The 18895-nt window shown below is 36.1% G+C and overlaps 1 pseudogene; it reads right to left on the reverse strand.

Moving 5' to 3' along the window:
* Positions 1 to 8276: 8276 nt before the first annotated feature.
* Positions 8277 to 12080, reverse strand: LOC134609386 (craniofacial development protein 2-like; annotated as a pseudogene).
* Between the last annotated feature and the right edge of the window lie 6815 nt (positions 12081 to 18895).

The following is an 18895-nucleotide window of genomic DNA, read 5'->3' on the forward strand; positions in this document are numbered from 1 at the left end:
GATATGAGTGGTGGCACTGGGCAAGTGGGCACAGTATCCAATGTGAACCTCACACAGAAGCTGGCAGGCAGGCAACTGCTCTTCTATTACAGTGAAAAAAAATATTTATTTTAAATGTAAAGCTTAACCTATTGTTAAAACAGATATGAGTGGTGGCACTGGGCAAGTAGGCACAGTATCCAATGTGAAACTCACACAGAAGCTGGCAGGCAGGCAGGCACCTGCAATTACATTACACAGGAAAAAAAAAAAAAAAAAGCAGCCTGATGTTATAGCCCTAAAAAGGGCTTTTTGGGGTGCTGTCCTTACAGCAGAGATCAGATGAGTCCTTCAGGATTGTAGTGGACACTGAATACCCTAGCCTAGCTATCAATTTCCCTATCTAATCAGCAGCAGCTAAACTTTCCCTCCTCTCACTAAGCATGCAGCTTCAGAATGAATCGAAAATGGATGCTGGGAGGGAGGTTGGAGGGTGTGGAAGGGAGGGAGTGCTGCTGACTGGCTGGAATGTGTCTGCTGACCGAGAGGCACAGGGTCAAAGTTTGCCCAATGATGACGAATAGGGGGCGGATCGAACTGCGCATGTGTCCGCCCGCCGCGGCGAACGCGAACACGCTAAGTTCGCCGGGAACTGTTCGCCGGCGGACAGTTCGGTACATCACTAATCAAAATATGTTTAAGCAATTAAACACATTGAGGGTGATTAAGAAGATGTGGGGTAGTGATCCAAAAGCTGAAAAATTGCCATGGAAACCAATTAAATGTGTACTCCACTTTTAGAATCTTAACCCAATTTCCTATTAAAGTAGTAAAACATCTCTCCCCTAGTGCATAGTTGTGTTGGCCAGCAGGTCACTTTATGTAACTCTTAATTGGTCAGAAACCTATAGTTGATTGTGGCCATCATAGATTTTCAATAAGGTTTAGAGAACTTTTTTTTAGTGTACTGAAATGTGCAGTACAGTACTGTTTACAAAGAACACTAAACGAAAATGAAATGCAAGTCATTCAAGGAACGCCCTGAAGCTGATTTGAATCACTTACAATTATATGTGCTGACTTAGTTCAAAACATGATTTTTAATTACAATGTAATCTTAATCTAAATAAAGAAAGCCATTTTGCGAGATAAGCCTAGTGGCAAACATTAAATGTCTTATGACTCTAGACTGACCATACTTGGACTTTGATTAACTGACTGACTCGATGAAAAAAAACCAGCATGAAATTCAAGATTCTGAGCAGATTAAGAGGCCTTCAAGTTATGGCCTCAAGATACAGATTTGTCCAGTAAATGCTTGCCTAATTACTAAAATGCAGATGCATTGTATATATACTGGGTAAGTACTGAAATCTTAAATATACATTTGTTCTCAATTATCTCAATCCTAAATTACAGCATTTAAAAAGATTAAACAGATAATGCCATTGCTAATGGGCCAACACAAATTCTGTTGGAAAATCATACATTTAAAAGCTTGTACATATATTTGCAAATGGTTTTCCCCTGTCAAGTATCTGGAGTCTTCAAATCATGCTGTTGGTAAGAGCTTAGAATCCGTTACACAAGGATGATACATCTGCAACTCTTCAGCATCTATTGGACCAAATCATCCCACTGCCAACAGCCCTGTCATAGTTAAAGATTATCAACCATATCAACCATAGAATGGCTTTTCATTACTTGTGTTTATTTTTCAGTTAAAGCAAAAGTCCTATTCAGGCCATCATAAAAAGAAATAAAAGTGTCAATGTATTGTGTTGACAATGTCTATTCTATACAACACATCAACTGATAAATTTACATTTAGTATGAGCAATAAAGCACCTGCTATATTTTTTTTACTAGTCAACTTATACAAATGTTTACTTCCTTAATTTAGCATCCTCTAATTGGAGGTGCATTAGTTGAAACTCAAACCACTTACTCATGATAAAACACAGCATGCAATAATTAATTCATTATTAGCATATGACTCATCTAAGAAGTTTGCCTTGATGTTGGCAGGTGTAGGTATATTTAGTGACCATTGCAGTGAAGACAGGGGTTTAAACCCAAGGGCAAATATAATGGTGCCTTCCACATATGCTGACTGAAACCTTACCTCTTGTGCCACTTTATCCACTCCTTGTAGAATGTAAGCTCGTTTGAGCAGGGCCCTGAACACCCTCTGTTCTTGCACGTCCAATTTGTCTTGCTGCAAATACATGTCTGTTAGTCCAACTAGTTTATACTGCTACATAATCTGTTGGCATTTTATAAATAATAATAATCATCATCATAAAGCCAGCCCTTTACCATGCCTGAAGTCAAACATTAAACCCCAACATGTCCTAGAAATCATATGGTGACACTAAATCTTTCAATTGATTTAGAGTATTATATATACTTCTGTATTAAGCCCAAGCCATGTTGTGTTGTATTAACCTTGCAAATCACTGCATTATAATACAGCTACCACAGCAATACCCCCAATGCACTATATAATTCACATCTAAAATGCTACATTAAGGAGGAATTGTCACGAACTGTGTAATTGGAGGTCTTGTTTCTCTTTTGGTTTAATATGGGACTTGGAGTCAGCATTAGACCTGGGTCTTTCCAGGAACCCACTTTGGCTTTTGCCCTTGTCAGCCCCTACACTTACAGCAATGCCCCTGAGTATGAGAAGATGGTTTGCAGGTATTTTTTTTTTTACATCACTTCTACTCATCTTTTTTCATTTAAAAATTCCATACTTTTGAAAGAGATACAAATATAAATAAGATAGGCATGGAGTCAGTTGGAATAGCCTGTGATAGATAACAAAGTATAACTGTAAGAAGAAAAAATAAAACACCACGCAAATAGATCGAGATTTTCTTGAGTCAATAGCGTACAGTTAGTGCAACAAAACATCCTCATGATTCTATAAAGGCAGAAGGTAAATCATCAAAAAGCCACATTTTTAACCAATACTAGTCTCTAGCAAAGCAAAATACTAAGTATCAAAGAGTAATAAAATGGAAATTAAAATGAATTGAAAATGAATTAGAAAACAATACTAAAACATATTGTGGTTCCAACACTGACTCTGTTCTTGCTTCATTATAAGTAATCCAACTTGACATGTTAATGGCAGAATGTAAAATCTAAACATATGTAGGGTTCAATCAAAAGGTTACCCTTGGTGGTACCCTTTCATTTACATCATGAGAACCCCTAATCGCTGAAGCTCCAGTGGTTGCCCTCCCTCTGTCCTCTAAATCCCACGAGCAGTGGGAATAAGTATGCTATATCCCCTCAGCCCCTATCCCAATAACATGTGGTGTTACGAATAGTGAGCATGCCATAAAATGACTATTATTTGATTTTTGTTTTCCCCATTGGTTTATGTGGTGTTCAAAATACAGATAAAGAAAGAGCACACACAAAAATGTTTACATTCCTCAATTTTACAAGGCTTATAAGGCTACTTAAAATCACCTATCTCAGCAAACAAATAAGGGGATTCAGTTACATCATATGGTCATCCCGTGTTAAGTCCACCAATACGTCACAATACATTAACATCAATGGGTCATTTAACATGGGAGATGAACACGCTAGCTGCTATAAATACAGCTTACTTGGATTCCAGAGACCCTCCCCAAATGATGCTTTCCTGTGGTCACCTTTTGAAGGGACACCTATAGTGGATGGGTGGGGTTCTCAACCCAAAAGGAATCTGGTCTAGATTCCAAGTATGCAGAGAGAAGGAGGTTGGGGGACACATCTGGAACATGCATTTCTCAGTAGTGCTGCTGCTGTAAAGACCAAAATATATACAAAATACAAATTAAGGAATAGTGCACACATTTCCCATGTTGAAATTAGTGTAAGACCCACTGATATTGGGGTATTGTGATGTAGTGGCAGGCTGAACACAATAGGGCCCTTATAGTGTAACTGAATCACCATATTGTTTACTAAGATAAGTAGCTTTTTAAAACGGTAGTTTTTGTGCTGTTCCCTAATGTATATTTTGTACAATTCCCAATTCCCTTTTAACTGAGATTATGTAACACTGAATGAAGATACTAATACTTGTTACATAACTTAATTCTCTTACAATGTGGAACTTGGATCTTTTGTTTTGTTTTAAAAAAGAAAGACTGAGTTGAACCAAGATGTATGGTATTAATTAAGTGTACTTATTCAAAATGCTTATTTCCTACAAATTATCCCATTTTAACCCCTTCTTGTCACCATGATGGAATTAATCCTTGATTGCCAACTGGAATATAACTTTCCATGACAGAAATAATACTTTCATGTGCTCTACCACAAGCAGTGACTGTTTTCTTACTTATAATACTGAGACGCATGTATCACAGGTAATATCCTTCTGCTACCATATGCCAAAATAAATGGCAGAATGCTGTGAACGCTATACACCTCAATGGGAATTAGGGTGGCAGATATTGCATTTTTGGATGGGATCCAGTGACATTATTAGTGATTTCACTGCTTATTCCATTAGTAAGAGGAAGATATATGAGATCAGAAAAAAAAATGCCAGCCATATCTCCATACCTTTTCCCAAGCCTGATTACACATTGGTCAATGAGAAAACTGCTGGGCGCTGTATAGAAACATGTGCCAATGACTGTATGTGATCTTTTAAGCAGAGTAAATGGTGGGAACCGCACTCATTCCCAGCGGCCACGGGTGCTCCAGAGCAGGACCAGCAATCCCAGAATAACAGGCAAAGAAGAAAGACTCACAGGCACTCCGAATTCAAGCCGCAGGCAGTTTTATTGTAACAGAATGTAACGCAACTTTTTGACCGTAAAGGTCTATTTCAAGCTTGTATGTGATCTGTGACATAATTGGAAAAAGGGTTATTGCTGGTTAGATGAGTTAGAATTAAGATACTTAGGGTTTGGGGTTGAGAGATGTAGTGTTAAAAGATTCTTAAGGTTGAATGGAAATAGGGTCATTAAAATTTTAGTATGTTCTGGAATGTAACTCCCATGATAACAGGTGAACTAATAGTAACTGAGAGTTAGAGCCAAAGGTATGCACTCTCTGAGCCTGCTAAACAGAAAAAAACCTCTTCCTTGGACTTCTTGTTGTATGCCAAAAAGCAGGGTTTGACATCGACCATGTAAGGTAACTCATTGTGCCTAAATTTTCAAAGCTTTTGCCTTTATTAAGTAGTTTGTATTCATGGGCTATTTAAATGCTCCGAAACAAGACAAAAACCCCAATAATCCAGGAGCAGCATTCTACATCTACGGTAAGTAAAATGAACGTGTCTCTAATTTGTCCTGTATCACCAAAAATATCAGATGTATGCAAATAGGATTTTTTTGAATTCATAGGATATTGCTGATCATTTAGCACACATCATGCTTATAAAATCACAGCAAAACAAATATGTAAAAATGTGAAAAAAAAAAATGAGATTGCGACAAAATATACCACACAATATTCTCCATGGTGTATACTTTGCAACTAATGATCTTTTCTGGAGTAATTTAAATAGATTTTTGCAACTAATTTGCAAAAAAATAATGTGAAAGTTTGGAGGGAGGGAACCTTGAAAACTTAAATGCACCGGTCTCTGTATGGGTGCCTATACAAATAGAATGCCAGAATTTAGAATGTATCTACGTGGTTTATCTTTTTGCATGTACATTTTTTTATAAAATGAATGTCATCCAATAATGCAATACATTTGCATTTTGATAAAACATATGCTTCGGAGGAATTACAAACTACATGTATTGTCATTTATTGTCATAAAAAAATCTCACTTACCTCTTAATTGATGCAAATTAGCTAGCAATCAAATTCCATCCAAATCAGTCCACAAATGACACTGATTTTGTAAGCACAACCCTGAAATAGGATCATCTAGGATAATCTAGAATTTGATATATAGACATGCACATAGTCCTTCTCTGATTGGGTATTTGCAAAAAGAAACATGTATACTTAATAAAATGCCATAATAGCATATGAAGCCACAACATTGTGCCCTGTATCAGCCTGGAAACAGAAGAGCAATGAGAGGTGTGCACATTGGCTACTTGCATTTATCATCGTCTGCACCCATCTCCTATATAGCTATACATTTAGGTTTCTAAAACATCAAGATGTAGGTCAAAGACCTAACTCATGTTCCTAGAGAATGCATATACTGTTCCAATGAATGTAGGGGTGACAAAATCCTCTACACAATGGTCAAAAGGGTCATTTGTGTACCCATAACATAATTTACTCTGATTTTGTTGTTGTTTAGTCATTCAGTTGTGTCCGACTCTACATGACCATATGGACCATAGCACGCCAGGTGCATCTGTCAGTTATTGCCCCTCTGAGCTCCAACAACTTAATGTTCGTGGCTTCAATAACCTCATCTATCCATCTCCGTCTCTGTCGTCCCTTTCTTTGTGTGCCTTCAATCTTTCCCAGCATCAGAGTCTTCTCTAGAGAATACTGCCTTATCATTATATGGCCAAAATATTTGAGCTCCAGCCTCATGATCATAGCTTCCAGTGAACAGTTTGTCTTGATTTGCTGTAGTACAGATTTATTGGATCTTCTTGCAATCCAAAGGAATCTAAGCAGTTTTCGCCAACACCACAGTTCAAAAGCATCAATTCTACGATGCTCAGCCTTCTTTATAATCCAGCTCTCACATCCGTATGTTACTACTTGGAATACTAAGGTTCTGACTATGCGGACCTTTGTTGCTGGTGTAATATCTTTAGTTTTTACCAGCTTGTCCAAGCTTGCCCTAGCTTTCCTCCCCAGAAGCAAATATCTTTTAATTTCATGACTACAGTCACCATCTGAAGAGATCTTGGATCCTAGGAAAATAAAATCTGTCACTGCCTCCGCTTCCTCCCCATCTATTTGCCAGGAACTAAGATTGCTATGATCTTAGTCTTTTTAACGTTACACAGCAAGCCAGCTTTTGCACTCTCTTTTTTTACCCTCATCAATAGGTCCTTTAGTTCTTCCTCACTTTCCGCCATCAGAGTAGTATCATCCGCGTATCTGAGGTTTTTGATAGTATTGATTCCAGATTTGGATTCATCCAGCCCAGCCTTATGTATTATGTATTCCGCATATAAGTTGAATAAATAAGGTGACAATATACAACCTTGTCGCATTCCTTTCCTGATCTTGAACCATTCTGTTGTCCCATATTTGGTTCTGACTGTGGCTTCTTGGTCCACATACAGATTCATCAGGAGGCAGATGAGATGATATGGTACTCCCATCTCTTTAAGAACTTGCCACATGTTGTTTTGATCCACACAGTGAAGAATATCTATGAAGCAGAAGTAGATGTTTTTCTGGAACTCTCTGGCTTTCTCTATTATCCATCGTACATTGACAATTTGATCTCTTGTGCCTCATCGTCTGCGAAACCCAGCTTGTACATCTGGTAATTCCCGGTCCATATATTTTTTGATTCAAGCTTGTAGGATCTTAAGCATTACCTTGCTGGCATGTGAAATTAGTGCAATTGTTCGATAATTGGAGCACTCTTTGGCATTGCCTTTTTTGGAGATTGGGATGTAGACTGACCTTTTCCAGTCTTTTGGTCACTGTTGAGGTTTCTAAATTTGTTGACAAGGCAAGAAGAATTTTCACAGCATCATCTTGCAGAATTTTGAATAGTTTAATTTTGATTTTCATCAACTCCTGCAGCCTTGTTATCTGCAAGGCATCCTAGGGCCCATCTCACTTCACTCCCCAAGATTTCTGCTTCCATCTCATTGGACCAACTATTTAGGTCATCACTGCTGTTAAGATCCTTCCTGTATAGATCTTCAGTGTATTCCTGCCATCTCTTCTTTATCTGATCTTCTTCTGTTAAGTCCCTGACATTTTTGTCTTTTATCACACCCACTTTGGCATGAAAGGTGACTTTTAGATCCCCATTTTTCTTGAATAGATCTCTTGACTTTCCCATTCTGTTATCTTCTTCTATCTCTTTACATTGCTCATTGTAGAATGTCTCCTTGTCTCTTCTTGCTATCCTTTGGAATTCTGCATTTATTTGGACAAATTTTTTCCCATCTCCACTACCTTTCGCTTTCCTTCTTTCCTGGGCTATTTTTAAAGCCTCATCAGATAGCCAGTTTGCCTTCTTAGATTTCTTTCTTTTGGGGATATTTTTTCTTGCGGTTTCCTGGATAATATTGCAAACTTCGGTCCAAAGTTCTTCAGGCATTCTATTGTCCATGTCTATTCTTAACTTCCACTGCATATTCACAAGGGATATTATTTATGTTTTATCTGATTGGTCTGATGGTTTTCCCTCTTTTCTTCAGTTTAATTCTGAACTTTGCAATGAGAAACTCATGATCCATGCCACAGTCATCTCCAGGTCTTGTTTTTGCTGACTGTATAGAGCTCCTCCATCTTTGGCTGCAAAGTATATAGTCAATCTGATTTCTATATTGTCCAGCTGGTGATGTCCATGTGTAGAGTTGTCTCGGAGGCTGTTGGAAGAAGGTGTTTGCTATGACCAGAGAATTAACTTGACAGAATTCTACTAATCTCTGACCTGTTTCATTTTGAACTAACTTGCCAGTTATTCCAGGTTTATTTTGGTTCCCTACTTTAGCATTCCACTCTCCTATGAGGATAGTAAGATTTTTCCCTGGTGTTATATCTACCATGTGTTGAATATCTTCATATAACTGGACAATTTCAGCCTCTTCAGCATCCATGGTTGGAGCATAAACTTGGATAACTGTGATGTAAAATGGCTTGCCTTGAATTCGAATTGAAATCATTCTGTCATTTATTGGGTTGTAGCTGAGCACTGCTTTGCCCACCCGATTATTTACTATGATGGCTACTCCATTTCTTCTGCGGGATTCTTGACCACAGTAGAAGATGTGATGGTTGTCTGATGTGAAATGTCCCATTCCAGTCCATTTGAGTTCACTAATTCCCAGGATATCAATGCTTAATCTTGTCATCTCATGTTGGATCACATCCAATTTGCCTTGGTTCATAGTTCTAACATTCCAGGTTAAATTGTTCTTTGCAGTAGCGGACCTCCCTTTACCCTCCAAACACATCCGCAGTTTTTTGTCCTTTCAAATTTGGCCCAACTACTTCATTAGATCTGGTGCTACTCATACTCGCCCTCTGCTTTTCCTCAGTAATGTGGTAGGCACCTTCTGACCTGAGGGCACATCTTCCAGTGCCATATCATTATGTCTCTGGTTGTGCTTGTCCATATAGTTATCTTAGCAAAGTTACTGGAGTGGGTTGCTAATTCCTTTTCCAGTGGACAGCAATTTGTCTGACTTCTCTGCTGTGACCTGCCCATCTTGGGTGTCCCTACATAGTATAGCTCACAGCTTCACTGAAGTACACAAGCCCCTTCACCATGGCAAGGTAGCAATCCAGAAGAGGTTTTACTCTGATTATTCTGATAACATTCTTGTATAATTTCTTTCAAGGTTTCTTGGTTGCATATTGCAGACAGTTATGATCTACAAAAGATGCGTTGTTTCTTATAGTTGAAAGGCACAGATTAGAAGACCTATATACAAATATTTTAATAACTGTACATGCATCACAGAACACAGTGGGGATCATGGAATCATGGAATCACAAGGACATTACATAAATTGTGTGTTCCCTTCACAACTGCTGGCTAAGTAGAGGCCATGGACATCTAATGGGTTACCAAGAACCTTGTAGCTACTTTGAAGTAGCTGCATCAACTGATCACTCCATGCATGCTTCAATTATACTGCATATTTACTGTCTAAGCTGTAGGCTAATGGGGCAAGTTAGAAGAAATATCTCAAAAGAACAAAAGAAGAACATATACCTGGTAATCAGTTTAATAAATGCCTCCCTTATCCATCAAAGTGACTTTCACCATTTCAAAAGGTGCTATAAACTAGCATTGTCACTTCCCAGGATATGTAATATTATGTTTGCTTAGCTCTAAGATTTAAAGCGGCTCTATCACAATGAAGATCCTATGGCTTCCAAAAAAAGGATCACTTGCTTAAGCACCCTGGACCTCCCCTCAACCTCTTCTGGCACCAGTTCAACTGCTTTCTACGTTGTTCTGGTACTGCCAGGGATTTTTTCTCAGCTCTTCCATCCTAAAGATTCTAAGATGGCGACATCCAGAAATATTTGTTCTGCCTTTTCGTGTGTGTGTGTGTGTGTGTGTGTGTGAAATCACGTGTGTGCCCAGGGGATCTGGTGGCTTGTACTGACCTCAGTGTTGACTCTCATGATTGTGCAATAATCGACAATGAGGATCAGTGATGCACTACTTTAAGAAGTGACACAGCACAGGAGGGAGGTGAGTACAGAGGAAAATGGCAAATGACAAAGTTGACAAAGGCTGTGGAGCTTGACTAAAACTCCACCGTCCTTCAACTTTTGTCAACCTTCTGGTTATACTAGCAGTTCCTACTTTTTCTCATGTACAATTTAGTAAATATGCAAAAAAAAACTGCCATGTAAATGTGGACATATCTATGTTTAAAAAAAAAAGTGACAGATTCGCTCTAATACATATGTGCTTGTGAGGTCTGAAAAAAAATTTACTATAGAAATCCACCAGCTGTATTTCCGTCCTAGAACTTAGCACCATCACCTTGGCCCAAGGACATTCGTAGTTATAAATCACTGCCCTTTTTCGTCATCATTTTCTCATGGTATTCAGCACATAAAAACATAGAACAACTAGGAAAAACGTTTGAGTTTCTCATACTCCAATGAAATGTGTGCCCTGGCTATACTGGGACTAAACTGGATTGTGATGTCAATTGATAAATATTAATATATATTATATATATATATATATATTTAATGTATATTTAAAAGAAAATTAAGCAGTAAAAAATATTGTTGCTGATTTTCAAATTTGTTTGTAATTTCTATTGGAGTGACATTCTTGATGTCATTGAAAACGCATTCTAACATTCTTACTTTCACGTTCAATTGAGGGCATGCAAAAGCATTTGTAAAAACTACTAAAGATGATTGCCCTAGCAGCCAAGAGGGTTCTAGCAGCAGCTTGGCTAAAAATGGAAGGACCATCATTACAAGAAGTTCTAGCCAAAATAGAAGATAAATATATCATGGATGAGCTCACAGCTATAGTGAGACACACAATACCTACCATTTTCAAAGTTTGGGAACCATAAAAGAAATATATCTCTAATCTGATCCTGAGTGGGTCTTTGAGATCTGGGAGGCAGATACGCGTGTTGACGCAGATCTTTTTTTTTTCTGCTCCTTTCTCTTTTTCTTTTATTGTTTCTTGTTTACATTTTTGGTTTGAACAAATGTATTATAAGTCCTGCAAGACTCTTGCTTATCTTCATGTTATGTTTCATTTGATGTTCTCTTTATCTGTAATATAAATAAAGAATTTACAAAAAAAAAGAAAAAGTATTCTAAATGTCTATAAAATGGTGCATTCAAAATTCAGCTTGTGTGACATAACTTGACTTGTGTGAATGTGTGATGATCCCCTTACATAATGTGTTTATTTTGGGTATTTTACAGCACTTCAATTGATCTGTGTTTTGGATAAGTGCTTCCCTCTTCTGTATTGCTTGCTTATTCAAAGTCTGGCTAAACGATACCTTTAGTACAATGTTATGCCATAGGTGACTTGTTAACAGCATCCAATGAGGACTATAAATTTCAGGAAAGTTTCAGTATGTTTTAAAACAGGAAAGACTTTTGTCCCATGTGAGTAATATAGTTTAGAAGATCAATCTTCCATTCAAGTAATACAAATGTAGTATGACAAACCAAAAGTGGGGTACTTCAATGAGATATCCAGCTAAGCATAATATGGACATATAATATGACAGAATCTCCCTTTTTGCAGGTTTTAAAAAGTTTACATTTTATTTGGCGCATACCACATCTCTTGTGAGTTGTTTACATTTCTTTATACAGATCTGTGCAAACTATGTTTCCTTCACTATATTTATTTGTTTGATTTCAATTACAAACCCTATAATAATTAAAATAAACATTAATTTTATTCCTCTATGCTCCTACCTTTTCAGTTGCTGTCCCAAACCTACTGCCATTTTTGCTTAATACACTTGGTATAACTGTATATTTTTGGATTTTTTTTTAAATAACCTACAGTTAGTAGAGATTTTTTTCAGACTTTAAGTAATTTTGAAAAGACTCCACACACATTGTGAATCTTAAGAACAAACTTCCCCAAAGCTTTCTAAAGTAGAAATATCCCGAAGCAAGGCATGTAGCCAAATGCCATATGCACAAAAAGATCTTGCAACTGCAGTAAAGAGCCCAGGGAAATGTTTGTCATTAGCCCCTCAGTCAGCAGAGGTGCAATCTAATTCAGCTCCATGCTGGACATTCATTATGGCAGATTTGTATCAGATGGTCGGTACTATTCCGGGGTAGTGCAGTGTTACTGGGGATGCTGCCATATCTCATTCCTGAAAGTCACAACAGCTTTCCTTTTATTCCAGGAAAACGCCAAATGGACATCATTAGACACAGAATTCTGCTGATTCTTCAGGAACGGCAAAGAACTATTCTTTTTCATTAAGTTACAGAATTGTTTAATAGTTCATTGTAATGACAGACATGCCGTGACACACAATTTATTAATATAAAATCCACAACTAAGACGGATTATTCAAGTAAAGACATTTAAATAAAATAAATTATTACAATAAATAAAATAACAAACATATTATTGCAGATTTAAAATTTAAAAAGAAAAAATAAAGTCTTAATATAAAGAATTTTCACTAATATTAAATACGTATTTATTTTTACCTTTAAACATAACACATACCACAATGTATTAATTATGATATGAGTTAGTTTTAAATTTCAAGCTGAAAATACTGTATATCATACAAAAATCATAATTTTGTTTTCCAATTGTTCAAAATGTAAACATCATAGCAACTGTGATAAACAATGTAATAAGCACCAAAATTGATAAAATGGTGAAAAAAAATGTTCTGTTAAAGTGAGAATATAATATAGTGATTGTCCAAGAGCCTAGTTGGTATTAGAAATAATTTATTACGTCTACAAACTTTCATCCGAATAATATATGAATATTTAATAATTATATTTTATTATAATTATACATTGATTGGACCATTGTTAAACAAGTTTTAGTAGCTGAAGCCACAAAACAGCAAAGATTTTTTTTTTCCTTAATTTTAAATATATGCATCCAATTCTATTTTAACGTGCTATTATTTATGGGCACAATCTGTCAAATATAGAGGTCCTCTATCACAGTTTATTTTTGTTTTTTAACAGCAATAAAAAAAATAAAAAATATTGCATTATACCAAATTATAATGTTGGGAATTATAGCCTCAGTGAAAAAAATACCTAACAATTCACTTCTATAAAACCTTTAGTGGAAGAGAAATACATCCTGTTTTTATTGGAACAGTTACTGAATTGTACATACTCTTTACTGGTGTGTAATGTGAGCTGTGTCAAGGCACCATCTACTGGTACTTTTCAGTATTACAGTACCCAAAGGTTATAGCAAAATCAGACTTGGGTAATAAATCATTGATTTGTTTTGCTGTTTTGACTTTACCTGAAAATAAAACAAATAAAAAAAAATAAAATCATCACACTTCTATCTTCTAGAAGCTTTGCTAAGCAATTTAGGTGCTTCTTGTGCTAATTTCTAGTTCAAATTGCTTCCCCTTGGCTAATCACCTGATTTAGATGAGATGTTATTCGAAGTGAATAGAGAGCAATTGCTGTAATGGGAAAAACACAACTTCAATTTCAACTCTGACCATGTTATGACATATTAAAAGACAAACAAACGAAAAGATCCTATTGGAAGCACCGAATGTAATGATTTATAAATAGCTATTCTAAAGTAGAAGAATGTAAACTGTTTTAATAAATATGAGAAAATGAGGATTGCACAGATAAAGCACAAAAGCATTTTACTTTATAGTGAGATTTAATTAAATGATTGCAGGGGTATGTGGTATCCCATTTAAAATGCGGGGTGGATATATTGGAAATAAATGCTTAAGTGTAAGGTGTTTTACTTTCTTATGCGTGCGTGTTTGTTCAACTTGTGGTAAGTATAGTAACATAGACAGAACAGGAAAAATAAACTACATGTTATCAAATGTTAAATGTATATTGCAGGAAGGAGCATGCAGATGGATAACCGCCCCCCCCCCCAAAAAAAAAAAAGCCACTCCAAACTTCATAACTACTACAGCATAAACCCTACAGCATGCTGTAGTCACCCCCATCCTAAGTAGTCAAACCATGTTGTAACCATGTTAGACAATGAACAACCAAGGCTTGTAATCATGTGTACATACATTGATTAAAATGGTAACCCTCAAGATTGAATGGGTATAAAAGTTCTGTAAAATTTGACAGTCAAAAATGTTATTCTAACAACCAAATATACAGAATCAACAATTGTACATGTGGTCAAAAATATGTCATATGAACATTGGATTATTATTCATCAATATGTATAAAAATCTGTTTTACACTGCAAATACTTCCCTAACAAAGACATAATCTGCTAACATAAGTCTGCTGACCTAAAAATTCATCCACAGGAGCCTATTGGTTACAAGTTTGCATGCTCGTGTGTCTGTGGACAGACAAGTTGCATCTTCTCAGAAGCATTAGAGGTTGAATATGTATGGTAAGATATGTTTGTGTGTGATATGAGTGGGCTGTCTGTGTGTCATGAGAGTGAGCTGTTTGTGACAAAGTCTTTCTGTGTGTATCATGACCTGTCTTTTTAATGACTACATGCACACTAGATCTTACCCATAAACAACCAGTCATCTAGGCTACCCTGCCATGTCATTTCTCTTGCTCTCATTGTGAAATCACTGTATGACTTTTCTCATAATTTCATCTCTGAAACTAATCTATGCTGGTTGATAAAAAAATAATGCATTGAATATATGCATTTAAATCTAATGCATATTAGAAAACTAATAATACTCTCTAAGAGGTTAAAGGTATGGGGTATTTAAAACAAGATGTTAATTTTTCCTAAACCCAATAATACTACAACTGTCTTAAGTAAGTGACTGTGGTTAAAAACTGGAAGTGAACAAATCTTTAACTTGACTGCTGTAAATTCTTTCAACTGTGCATTATCTGGCAATTAATTCAGTGGGCTGGACGCATATTCATAGGTTTAATTCATGGTTTTATCACCTATTGCTACTCATTGCTCAACGCTTTGATTGTTTTGAGCCTCTGACTCAGCTCTGATATGTCCCAAAGGCAGGCTTGCCAGACTGTAATTCACACCATTTAAAACCATTCACATCCTTAACGCAACAGCCCATTGGCTGTTTCCAGTAAACTGGCTCAGAATAGTCTATACTTTTCATTTAATGATCTCCCATCTATTCAATTTGCTTAAAGCTCATTTGTGTGCAATAAAGTTAGACAATCTTTAGAGTATATGAGACAAATCACAATTAATTTGTGGTGTGACTTTGGCCAAATGATACATTAAAGATCATCAATTTAAAAATCCAATGTTTAAAAATTAAAAAAATATGTTTTTGCTTTTATTCTAAACCTAGGTCCTCTATCCACATACACAAACACCAACACAAACACATACACGCAAACATACAGTCAACAGTTATCAAATAAATAAAAACATCACACAAAGAGCTGTTTAATTAAGCAGATATGCTAAATACTTTATTTTACAACATTTTGTATATATTTTAAAACAAAATAAAGAGTGTGTTGACTGTAAATGTGAAAGTGTTACATTTTGTTTTTAAACCTCAAGGGTTACTGCATTAAAAGTAAATTATAAAAAAAAAAAAAAAAAATCTGACAACAGAAAATGTGTAGTTAAAAATCCGGAGACTTGTGCACGAAAACACAACCCAGAGACTGTCTCAAGATCAGGTTCATCCTAATAGAGAAATACCAATGCTCTCCCTGCAGCTCATACTGGATACTGGGCAATTGTCCCAAAAGCTGACTGCAAATATAAACAAGAAGAACAAGAAATGCCAGAGAAATATTGTTTAAAAGGTTTATTCACGCAATGATAAAATTCCACTTACTAAAACCAAAATGTAACAGAGCACATCATCACTTGTCTGAGATATATGTTTCATGAATCTGATATATAAAAGAAGCCCAACCAAACACTTGTCCATGTTCCAACTGATGGAACACAAAACAATCTTTGAATATGTGTTCTTTGTCATTCACATCCGTAACAGGGCAATGTAAATCTAACAATGTCCTATAATACTGCTGCCTAAAGCATTTCACCCCCAAGTATAGGTTTTATCAAAAAGTGAAGTTGATGCTTAAGGACTAAACCTGTTATAAAGTATTTTATTATTGCGAAACATAGAAACCTAGATGTGACGACAGATAAGAACCATTCGGCCCATCTTGTCTGCCCAGTTTTCTAAATACATTTTCTTCTTGTAATGCTTGCAGGTATCATAAGACATCATATTAATTATAAATTAATCTTCTACCAAGTTTGGAGCAAGGCAGTTGGACATGCAGTGTAAAAACAGAGAGTTTGATTTCACAAATTTTAACTTTTAATAACTTAATGTTAATGCTTCCAAATTTACTTTTAACATGCGTGCAATATTAAATGAGATAAACAGAAATGAGCCCAATGGACCTCACCCTTTAGAGGATGGGAACTGTGAGTATATTGTAACCCTTTAATTTGACTTTAAAAAGGCATTGGTATTAACCATTTAAATTAGCATAGATGTATTTCTATATCTATGTTACATAGTTACATAGTTAGATAGCTGAAAAGAGACTTGCGTCCATCAAGTTCAGCCTTCCTCACACCTGTTTTTTGCTGTTGATCCAAAAGGCAAAAAAAAAAAAAAAAAGCCCAGTTTGAAGCACAATTTTGCAACAAGCTAGGACAAAAAATTCCTTCTTGACCCCAGAATGGCAGTCAGATTTATCCTTGAATCAATCAGTTATTACCCTACATTGAAAGATTATATCCTTGAATATTCTGTCTTTGCAAGTATGCATCTAGTAGCTGTTTGAACATCTGTATGGACTCTGATAAAACCACTTCTTCAGGCAGAGAATTCCACATCCTGATTGTTCTTACAGTAAAAAAAACCTTTCCTTTGCCTTAGACGAAATCTTCTTTCTTCCAGTCTAAACGCATGGCCTCGTGTCCTATGTAAAGTCCGGTTTGTGAATAGATTTCCACACAATGGTTTGTATTGGCCCCGAATATATTTGTATAATGTTATCATATCCCCTCTCAGGCGACGTTTTTCTAAACTAAATAGGTTTAAATTTGTTAACCTTTCTTCATAGCTGATATGTTCCATTCCTTTTATTAATTTTGTAGCCCGCCTCTGCACTCTTTCTAGTGCCATGATATCCTTCTTTAGAACAGGTGCCCAAAATTGCACAGCATATTCAATATGTGGTCTTACCAGTGATCTATAGAGAGGCAAAATGATATTCTCGTCCCGAGAATGAATGCCCTTTTTCATGCATGACAATACCCTACTGGCCTTGGCCACTACTGATTGACATTGCACATTGTTGCATAGTTTGTTGTCTATAACAATTCCCAAGTCCTTTTCGTGTGTTGTTATCCCTAATTCACTTCCATTAAGGGTATACGTTGCTTGTGTATTCTTTACGCCGAAGTGCATAACTTTGCATTTTTCAACATTAAATTTCATCTGCCATTTGAGTGCCCAGTCCTCCAGTCTATCTAAATCCTTCTGCAGCAAAGTAATATCTTGCTCACATTGTATTACTTTACAAAGTTTTGTGTCATCTGCAAACACTGAAACATGACTTTCAATGCTGTCTTCAAGATCATTTATAAAAATGTTAAATAGAAGGGGTCCCATAACAGACCCCTGAGGGACACCACTTTCCACCTCTGTCCAGCTTGAAAATTTACCATTAACGACAACTCTTTGTATTCTGTTTTTAAGCCAATGTTCTACCCAAGAACAAGCATTTTCATCGAGACCGATTTCCTTGAGTTTGAACACTAATCTTTTGTGTGGAACTGTATCAAATGCCTTGGCAAAATCCAAATAGATCACATCCACTGCAACACCCTGATCTATACTTCTACTTACTTCTTCGTAGAATGCAATCAAGTTAGTTTGACATGACCTGTGCTTCATAAAACCGTGCTGATTTTTGCTGATAACCATATTCTTCTCAAGGAATTCTTGAATATTATCCCTTAATAACCTTTCAAATATTTTACCAGCCACAGAAGTTAAGCTCACAGGTCTATAATTTCCAGGCAAGGATTTTGAACCCTTTTTGAATATAGGAACCACATCGGCCTTCCTCCAATCCTCCGGAACACTTCCTGAAAGAAAAGAATGTTGACAAAGACTAAATAAGAATACAGCGCTCCTTATACATATATCTACGACCCTACTTCTAAAAACTGTTTGATCTATGAATCTTTTTTTCTGTTCTAAATGCAAAACTCTTATTCCTAAATCATTCACAAATCATATTGGAAAGTAATGTGAATGCGACAATAATATGCATCAGTTTGAAAGTTTGGAAGGTAAATGCTCGGTTTCTACTACATTCTGGATTTTGAATTGCATGGCACCAGAGGAAGAGAATGTTTTGAAGTTTTGGATGTGACATTACACCTCATATACCCTTAGGATTTTTTTACAGGATTTTTATTATGTATAATTATGGCAATTTAACAATCACATTTTTTGAGATGAAAAAAAAAAGATAATGCATACCTTAGCTAAGTCCTTTGCATACAGAAAGCATACAGAAAAGAGCCAAAATGAAACAGTGTTTCTATGTTTCTCTTCATCTGCAATATTGTCCCTGGCTTTGTCTTCTTGGA

Source organism: Pelobates fuscus, chromosome 4 (genome assembly GCF_036172605.1).
Source record: "Pelobates fuscus isolate aPelFus1 chromosome 4, aPelFus1.pri, whole genome shotgun sequence".
Classification (NCBI taxonomy): domain Eukaryota; kingdom Metazoa; phylum Chordata; class Amphibia; order Anura; family Pelobatidae; genus Pelobates; species Pelobates fuscus.